Source organism: Clavelina lepadiformis, chromosome 5 (genome assembly GCF_947623445.1).
Source record: "Clavelina lepadiformis chromosome 5, kaClaLepa1.1, whole genome shotgun sequence".
In the NCBI taxonomy this organism is placed as follows: Eukaryota; Metazoa; Chordata; class Ascidiacea; order Aplousobranchia; family Clavelinidae; genus Clavelina; species Clavelina lepadiformis.
This window is the reverse complement of record NC_135244.1, coordinates 11,220,105-11,230,169: the sequence shown is the minus strand read 5'-3', so window position 1 is coordinate 11,230,169 and position 10,065 is coordinate 11,220,105.

The window sequence follows — 10,065 nt, the reverse complement described above, 5'->3', positions numbered from 1 at the left end:
AATAAAAGTATAACAGTCATTCAATGAAAGATTTGTCTGTTATCGTTAAAAGAACTTAACTAAAACATTTGCACTATACAATACTTTTATAGGTCCTAAAACGTGCCTTGTGAACTACTGTATATGGTGCAAAATGTTTAATTCACATTGCAAAAAGTTCTAACGTGTCTTGAAATGTTTATTAGAGTCTAATACGTAAATAATAAAAGTATAACAGTCAACCAATAAAGGATTTGTCTGTTATCGTTAAAAGAACTTAACTAAAACATTTGCACTATACATTAGTTATATAGGTCCGAAAAACCTCCTTGTGAGCTATATGGTGCAAAATGTTTAATTCACATTGCAAAAAGTTCTAACGGGTCTCAAAATGTTTATTAGAGTCTAATAAGTAAATAATAAAAGTATAACAGTCATTCAATGAAAGATTTGTCTGTTATCGTTAAAAGAACTTAACTAAAACATTTGCACTATACAATACTTTTATAGGTCCTAAAACGTGCCTTGTGAACTACTGTATATGGTGCAAAATGTTTAATTCACATTGCAAAAAGTTCTAACGTGTCTTGAAATGTTTATTAGAGTCTAATACGTAAATAATAAAAGTATAACAGTTAACCAATAAAAGGTTTGTCTGTTATCGTTAAAATAACTTAATTAAAACATTTGCACTATACATTAGTTATATAGGTCCGAAAAAGTGACTTGTGAGCTATATGGTGCAAAATGTTTAATTCACATTGCAAAAAGTTCTAACGGGTCTCAAAATGTTTATTAGAATCTAATAAGTAAATAATAAAAGTATAACAGTCATTCAATGAAAGGTTTGTCTGTTATCGTTAAAAGAACTTAACTAAAACATGGGCACTATACAATAATTTTATAGGTCCTAAAACGTGCCTTGTGAATTACTGTACATGATGCAAAATGTTTAATTCACATTGCAAAAAGTTCTAACGTGTCTTGAATTGTTTATGAGAATCTAATACGTAAATAATAAAAGTATAACAGTTAACCAATAAAAGGTTTTTCTGTTATCGTTAAAATAACTTTACTAAAACATTTGCACTAAACATTAGTTATATAGGTCCTAAAAAGTGCCTTGTGAACTATATGGTGCAAAATGTTTAATTCACATTGCAAAAAGTTCTAACGGGTCTCAAAATGTTTATTAGAGTTTAATAAGTAAATAATAAAAGTATAACAGTCATTCAATAAAAGGGTTGTCTGTTATCTTCTAGAGAACTTAACTAAAAAATATGCACTATACATTAGTTTTATAGGTCCTAAAACGTGCCTTGTGTAGTACTGCATATGGTGCAAAATGTTTAATTCACATTGCTAAAAGTTCTAACGTGTCTCAAAATGTTTATTAGAGTCTAATAAGTAAATAATAAAAGTATAACAGTTAGCCAATGAAAGGTTTGTCTGTTATCGTTAAAATAACTTAACTAAAACATTTGCACTAAACATTAGTTCTATAGGTCCTAAAAAGTGCCTTGTGAACTATATGGTGCAAAATGTTTAATTCACATTGCAAAAAGTTCTAACGGGTCTCAAAATGTTTATTAGAGTCTAATAAGTAATTATTAAAAGTATAACAGTTAACCAATGAAAGGTTTGTCTGTTATCGTTAAAAGAACTTAACTAAAAAATTTGCACTAAACATTAGTTATATAGCTCCTAAAAAGTGCCTTGTGAACTATATGGTGCAAAATGTTTAATTCACATTGCAAAACGTTCTAACGTGTCTCAAAATGTTTATTAGAGTCTAATAAGTAATTATTAAAAGTATAACAGTTAACCAATGAAAGGTTTGTCTGTTATCGTTAAAAGAACTTTACTAAAACATTTGCACTAAACATTAGTTATATAGGTCCTAAAACGTGACTTGTGAACTTGTATATGGTGCAAAATGTTTAATTCACATTGCAACAAGTTTTAACGGGTCACAAAATGTTTATTAGAATATAATGAGTAAATAATAAAAGTATAACAGTCAACCAATAAAAGATTTGTCTTTTATCGTTAAAAGAACTTAACTAAAACATTTGCACTATACATTAGTTATATAGGACTTAAAAAGTGACTTGTGAACTACTGTATATGGTGCAAAATGTTTAATTCACATTGCAAAAAGGTTCCAACGGGTATCCAAATGTTTATTAGAGTCTAATAAGTAAATAATAAAAGTATAACAGTGAACCAATAAAAGATTTGTCTGTTATCGTTAAAATAACTTTACTAAAACATTTGCACTAAACATTAGTTATATAGGTCCTAAAAAGTGCCTTGTGAACTATATGGTGCCAAATGTTTAATTCACATTGCAAAAAGTTCTAACGGGTCTCAAAATGTTTATTAGAGTTTAATAAGTAAATCATAAAAGTATAACAGTCATTCAATAAAAGGGTTGTCTGTTATCTTCTAGAGAACTTAACTAAAAAATATGCACTATACATTAGTTTTATAGGTCCTAAAACGTGCCTTGTGTAGTACTGCATATGGTGCAAAATGTTTAATTCACATTGCTAAAAGTTCTAACGTGTCTCAAAATGTTTATTAGAGTCTAATAAGTAAATAATAAAAGTATAACAGTTAGCCAATGAAAGGTTTGTCTGTTATCGTTAAAATAACTTAACTAAAACATTTGCACTAAACATTAGTTCTATAGGTCCTAAAAAGTGCCTTGTGAACTATATGGTGCAAAATGTTTAATTCACATTGCAAAAAGTTCTAACGGGTCTCAAAATGTTTATTAGAGTCTAATAAGTAATTATTAAAAGTATAACAGTTAACCAATGAAAGGTTTGTCTGTTATCGTTAAAAGAACTTTACTAAAACATTTGCACTAAACATTAGTTATATAGCACCTAAAAAGTGCCTTGTGAACTATATGGTGCAAAATGTTTAATTCACATTGCAAAACGTTCTAACGGGTCTCAAAATGTTTATTAGAGTCTAATAAGTAAATAATAAAATTATAACAGTCAACCAATGAAAGGTTTGTCTGTTATCGTTAAAAGAACTTAACTAAAACATTTGCACTATACATTAGTTATATAGGTCCTAAAAAGTGCTTTGTGAACTATATGGTGCAAAATGTTTAATTCACATTGCAAAAAGTTCTAACTGGTCTCAAAATGTTTATTAGAGTCTAATAAGTAAATAATAAAAGTACAACAGTCAACCAATGAAAGGTTTGTCTGTTATCTACTAAAGAACTTAACTAAAACATTTGCACTATGCATTAGTTTTATAGGTCCTAAAACGTGCCTTGTGAACTACTGTATATGGTGCAAAATGTTTAATTCACATTGCAAAAAGTTCTAACGAGTCATAAAACGTTTATTAGAGTCTAATACGTAAATAATAAATGTATAACAGTTAACCAATGAAAGGTTTGTCTGTTATCGTTAAAATAACTTAACTAAAACATTTGCACTAAACATTAGTTATATAGGTCTTAAAACGTGCCTTGTGAACTATATGGTGCAAAATGTGTAATTCACATTGCAAAAAGTTCTAACGAGTCATAAAACGTTTCTTAGAGTCTAATACGTAAATAATAAAAGTATAACAGTTAACCAATGAAAGGTTTGTCTGTTATCGTTAAAATAACTTAACTAAAACATTTGCACTAAACATTAGTTATATATTTCTTAAAACGTGCCTTGTGAACTATATGGTGCAAAATGTTTAATTCACATTGCAAAAAGTTTTAACGTGTCTTAAAATGTTTATTAGAGTCTAATACGCATATAATAAAAGTATAACAGTTAACCAATGAAAGGTTTGTCTGTTATCGTTAAAATAATTTAACTAAAACATTTGCACTAAACATTAGTTATATAGGTCCTAAAACGTGCCTTGTGAACTACTGTATATGTTGCAAAATGTTTAATTCACATTGCAAAAAGTTCTAACGGGTCTCAAAATGTTTATTAGAGTCTAATAAGTAAATATTAAAAGTATAACAGTTACCTAATGAAAAGTTTCTCTGTTATCGTTAAAAGAACTTTACTAAAACATTTGCACTATACATTAGTTATATACGTCCTAAAAACTGTCTTGTGAACTATATAGTGCAAAATGTTCAATTCACATTGCAAAACGTTCTAACAAGTCTCAAAATGTTTATTAGAATCTAATAAGTAAATAATAAAAGTATAACAGTTAACCAATGAAAGGTTTTTTTGTTATCGTTAAAAGAATTTAACTAAAACATTTGCACTATACATTAGTTAATAGGGCCTAAAAAATGCCTTGTGAACTATATGGTGCAAAATATTTAATTCACATTGCAAAACGTTCTAACAGGTCTGAAAAGGTTTATTAGAGTCTAATAAGTAAATAATAAAGTATAACAGTCAACCAATGAAATTTTTCCCTGTTATCTACTATAGAACTTAACTAAAAAATTTGCAACAAACATTAGTTTTATAGGTCCTAAAACGTGCCTTGTACACTACTCTATATGGTGCAAAATGTTTAATTCACATTGCAAAAAGTTCTAACGGGTCTCAAAATGTTTATTAGAGTCTAATAAGTAAATAATAAAAGTATAACAGTCATTCAATGAAAGATTTGTCTGTTATCGTTAAAAGAACTTAACAAAAACATTTGCATTATACAATACTTTTATAGGTCCTAAAACGTGCCTTGTGAACTACTGTATATGGTGCAAAATGTTTAATTCACATTGCAAAAAGTTCTAACGTGTCTTGAAATGTTTATTAGAGTCTAATACGTAAATAATAAAAGTATAACAGTCAACCAATAAAGGATTTGTCTGTTATCGTTAAAAGAACTTAACTAAAACATTTGCACTATACATTAGTTATATAGGTCCGAAAAACCTCCTTGTGAGCTATATGGTGCAAAATGTTTAATTCACATTGCAAAAAGTTGTAACGGGTCTCAAAATGTTTATTAGAGTCTAATAAGTAAATAATAAAAGTATAACAGTCATTCAATGAAAGATTTGTCTGTTATCGTTAAAAGAACTTAACTAAAACATTTGCACTATACAATACTTTTATAGGTCCTAAAACGTGCCTTGTGAACTACTGTATATGGTGCAAAATGTTTAATTCACATTGCAAAAAGTTCTAACGTGTCTTGAAATGTTTATTAGAGTCTAATACGTAAATAATAAAAGTATAACAGTTAACCAATAAAAGGTTTGTCTGTTATCGTTAAAATAACTTAATTAAAACATTTGCTTTATACATTAGTTATATAGGTCCGAAAAAGTGACTTGTGAGCTATATGGTGCAAAATGTTTAATTCACATTGCAAAAAGTTCTAACGGGTCTCAAAATGTTTATTAGAATCTAATAAGTAAATAATAAAAGTATAACAGTCATTCAATGAAAGGTTTGTCTGTTATCGTTAAAAGAACTTAACTAAAACATGGGCACTATACAATACTTTTATAGGTCCTAAAACGTGCCTTGTGAATTACTGTACATGATGCAAAATGTTTAATTCACATTGCAAAAAGTTCTAACGTGTCTTGAATTGTTTATGAGAATCTAATACGTAAATAATAAAAGTATAACAGTTAACCAATAAAAGGTTTTTCTGTTATCGTTAAAATAACTTTACTAAAACATTTGCACTAAACATTAGTTATATAGGTCCTAAAAAGTGCCTTATGAACTATATGGTGCAAAATGTTTAATTCACATTGCAAAAAGTTCTAACGGGTCTCAAAATGTTTATTAGAGTTTAATAAGTAAATAATAAAAGTATAACAGTCATTCAATAAAAGGGTTGTCTGTTATCTTCTAGAGAACTTAACTAAAAAATATGCACTATACATTAGTTTTATAGGTCCTAAAACGTGCCTTGTGTAGTACTGCATATGGTGCAAAATGTTTAATTCACATTGCTAAAAGTTCTAACGTGTCTCAAAATGTTTATTAGAGTCTAATAAGTAAATAATAAAAGTATAACAGTTAGCCAATGAAAGGTTTGTCTGTTATCGTTAAAATAACTTAACTAAAACATTTGCACTAAACATTAGTTCTATAGGTCCTAAAAAGTGCCTTGTGAACTATATGGTGCAAAATGTTTAATTCACATTGCAAAAAGTTCTAACGGGTCTCAAAATGTTTATTAGAGTCTAATAAGTAATTATTAAAAGTATAACAGTTAACCAATGAAAGGTTTGTCTGTTATCGTTAAAAGAACTTTACTAAAACATTTGCACTAAACATTAGTTATATAGCTCCTAAAAAGTGCCTTGTGAACTATATGGTGCAAAATGTTTAATTCACATTGCAAAAAGTTCTAACGGGTCTCAAAATGTTTATTAGAGTCTAATAAGTAATTATTAAAAGTATAACAGTTAACCAATGAAAGGTTTGTCTGTTATCGTTAAAAGAACTTTACTAAAACATTTGCACTAAACATTAGTTATATAGCTCCTAAAAAGTGCCTTGTGAACTATATGGTGCAAAATGTTTAATTCACATTGCAAAACGTTCTAACGTGTCTCAAAATGTTTATTAGAGTCTAATAAGTAATTATTAAAAGTATAACAGTTAACCAATGAAAGGTTTGTCTGTTATCGTTAAAAGAACTTTACTAAAACATTTGCACTAAACATTAGTTATATAGGTCCTAAAACGTGACTTGTGAACTTGTATATGGTGCAAAATGTTTAATTCACATTGCAACAAGTTTTAACGGGTCACAAAATGTTTATTAGAATATATTGAGTAAATAATAAAAGTATAACAGTCAACCAATAAAAGATTTGTCTGTTATCGTTAAAAGAACTTAACTAAAACATTTGCACTATACATTAGTTATATAGGACTTAAAAAGTGACTTGTGAACTACTGTATATGGTGCAAAATGTTTAATTCACATTGCAAAAAGGTTCCAACGGGTATCCAAATGTTTATTAGAGTCTAATAAGTAAATAATAAAAGTATAACAGTGAACCAATAAAAGATTTGTCTGTTATCGTTAAAATAACTTAACTAAAACATTTGCACTATACATTAGTTATATAGGTCCGAAAAAGTGACTTGTGAGCTAGTGGGTGCAAATTGTTTAATTCACATTGCAAAAAATTCTAACGTGTCTCAAAATGTTTATTAGAGTCTAATAAGTAAATAATAAAAGTATAACAGTCATTCAATGAAAGATTTGTCTGTTATCGTTAAAAGAACTTAACTAAAACATTTGCACTATGCAATACTTTTATAGGTCCTAAAACGTGCCTTGTGAACTACTGTATATGGTGCAAAATGTTTAATTCACATTGCAAAAAGTTCTAACGTGTCTTGAAATGTTTATTAGAGTCTAATACGTAAATAATAAAAGTATAACAGTTAACCAATAAAAGGTTTGTCTGTTATCGTTAAAATAACTTAACTAAAACATTTGCACTATACATTAGTTATATAGGTCCGAAAAACCTCCTTGTGAGCTATATGGTGCAAAATGTTTAATTCACATTGCAAAAAGTTCTAACGGGTCTCAAAATGTTTATTAGAGTCTAATAAGTAAATAATAAAAGTATAACAGTCATTCAATGAAAGGGTTGTCTGTTATCTTCTAGAGAACTTAACTAAAAAATATGCACTATACATTAGTTTTATAGGTCCTAAAACGTGCCTTGTGTATTACTGCATATGGTGCAAAATGTTTAATTCACATTGCTAAAAGTTCTAACGTGTCTCAAAATGTTTATTAGAGTCTAATAAGTAAATAATAAAAGTATAACAGTTAGCCAATGAAAGGTTTGTCTGTTATCGTTAAAATAACTTAACTAAAACATTTGCACTAAACATTAGTTCTATAGGTCCTAAAAAGTGCCTTGTGAACTATATGGTGCAAAATGTTTAATTCACATTGCAAAAAGTTCTAACGGGTCTCAAAATGTTTATTAGAGTCTAATAAGTAATTATTAAAAGTATAACAGTTAACCAATGAAAGGTTTGTCTGTTATCGTTAAAAGAACTTTACTAAAACATTTGCACTAAACATTAGTTATATAGCTCCTAAAAAGTGCCTTGTGAACTATATGGTGCAAAATGTTTAATTCACATTGCAAAACGTTCTAACGGGTCTCAAAATGTTTATTAGAGTCTAATAAGTAAATAATAAAAGTATAACAGTCAACCAATAAAGGATTTGTCTGTTATCGTTAAAAGAACTTAACTAAAACATTTGCACTATACATTAGTGATATAGGTCCGAAAAACCTATTTGTGAGCTATATGGTGCAAAATGTTTAATTCACATTGCAAAAAGTTCTAACGGGTCTCAAAATGTTTATTAGAGTCTAATAAGTAAATAATAAAAGTTTAACAGTCATTCAATGAAAGATTTGTCTGTTATAGTTAAAAGAACTTAACTAAAACATTTGCACTATACAATACTTTTATAGGTCCTAAAACGTGCCTTGTGAACTACTGTATATGGTGCAAAATGTTTAATTCACATTGCAAAAAGTTCTAACGTGTCTTGAAATGTTTATTAGAGTCTAATACGTAAATAATAAAAGTATAACAGTCAACCAATAAAGGATTTGTCTGTTATCGTTAAAAGAACTTAACTAAAACATTTGCACTATACATTAGTTATATAGGTCCGAAAAAGTGACTTGTGAGCTATATGGTGCAAAATGTTTAATTCACATTGCAAAAAGTTCTAACGGGTCTCAAAATGTTTATTAGAGTCTAATAAGTAAATAATAAAAGTATAACAGTCATTCAATGAAAGATTTGTCTGTTATCGATAAAAGAACTTAACTAAAACATTTGCACTATACAATACTTTTATAGGTCCTAAAACGTGCCTTGTGAACTACTGTATATGGTGCAAAATGTTTAATTCACATTGCAAAAAGTTCTAACGGGTCTCAAAATGTTTATTAGAGTCTAATAAGTAAATAATAAAGTATAACATTTAACCAATAAAAGATTGGTTTGTTATCTTCTAAAGAACTTAACTAAAACATTTGCAACAAACATTAGTTTTATAGGTCCTAAAACGTGCCTTGTACACTACTCTATATGGTGCAAAATGTTTAATTCACATTGCAAAAAGTTCTAACGGGTCTCAAAATGTTTATTAGAGTCTAATACGTAAATAATAAAATTATAACAGTTAACCAATGAAAGGTTTGTCTGTTATCGTTAAAAGAACTTAACTAAAACATTTGCACTATACATTAGTTTTGTAGGTCCTAAAAAGTGCTTTCTGAACTATATGGTGCAAAATGTTTAATTCACATTGCAAAAAGTTCTAACTGGTCTCAAAATGTTTATTAGAGTCTAATAAGTAAATAATAAAAGTATAACAGTCAACCAATGAAAGGTTTGTCTGTTATCTTCTAAAGAACTTAACTAAAACATTTGCACTATACATTAGTTTTATAGGTCCTAAAACGTGCCTTGTGAACTACTGTATGAGGTGCAAAATGTTTAATTCACATTGCAAAAAGTTCTAACGAGTCATAAAACGTTTATTAGAGTCTAATACGTAAATAATAAAAGTATAACAGTTAACCAATGAAAGGTTTGTCTGTTATCGTTAAAATAACTTAACTAAAACATTTGCACTAAACATTAGTTATATAGGTCTTAAAACGTGCTTTGTGAACTATATGGTGCAAAATGTGTAATTCACATTGCAAAAAGTTCTAACGTGTCTTAAAATGTTTATTAGAGTCTAATTCGCATATAATAAAAGTATAACAGTTAACCAATGATAGGTTTTTCAGTTATCGTTAAAATAATTTAACTAAAACATTTGCACCAAACATTAGTTATATAGGTCCTAAAACGTGCCTTGTGAACTACTGTATATGTTGCAAAATGTTTAATTCACATTGCAAAAAGTTCTAACGGGTCTCAAAATGTTTATTAGAGTCTAATAAGTAAATATTAAAAGTATAACAGTTACCTAATGAAAAGTTTCTCTGTTATCGTTAAAAGAACTTAACTAAAACATTTGCACTATACATTAGTTATATAGGTCCTAAAAAGTGCCTTGTGAACTATATGATGCAAAATGTTTAATTCACATTGCAAAAAGGTC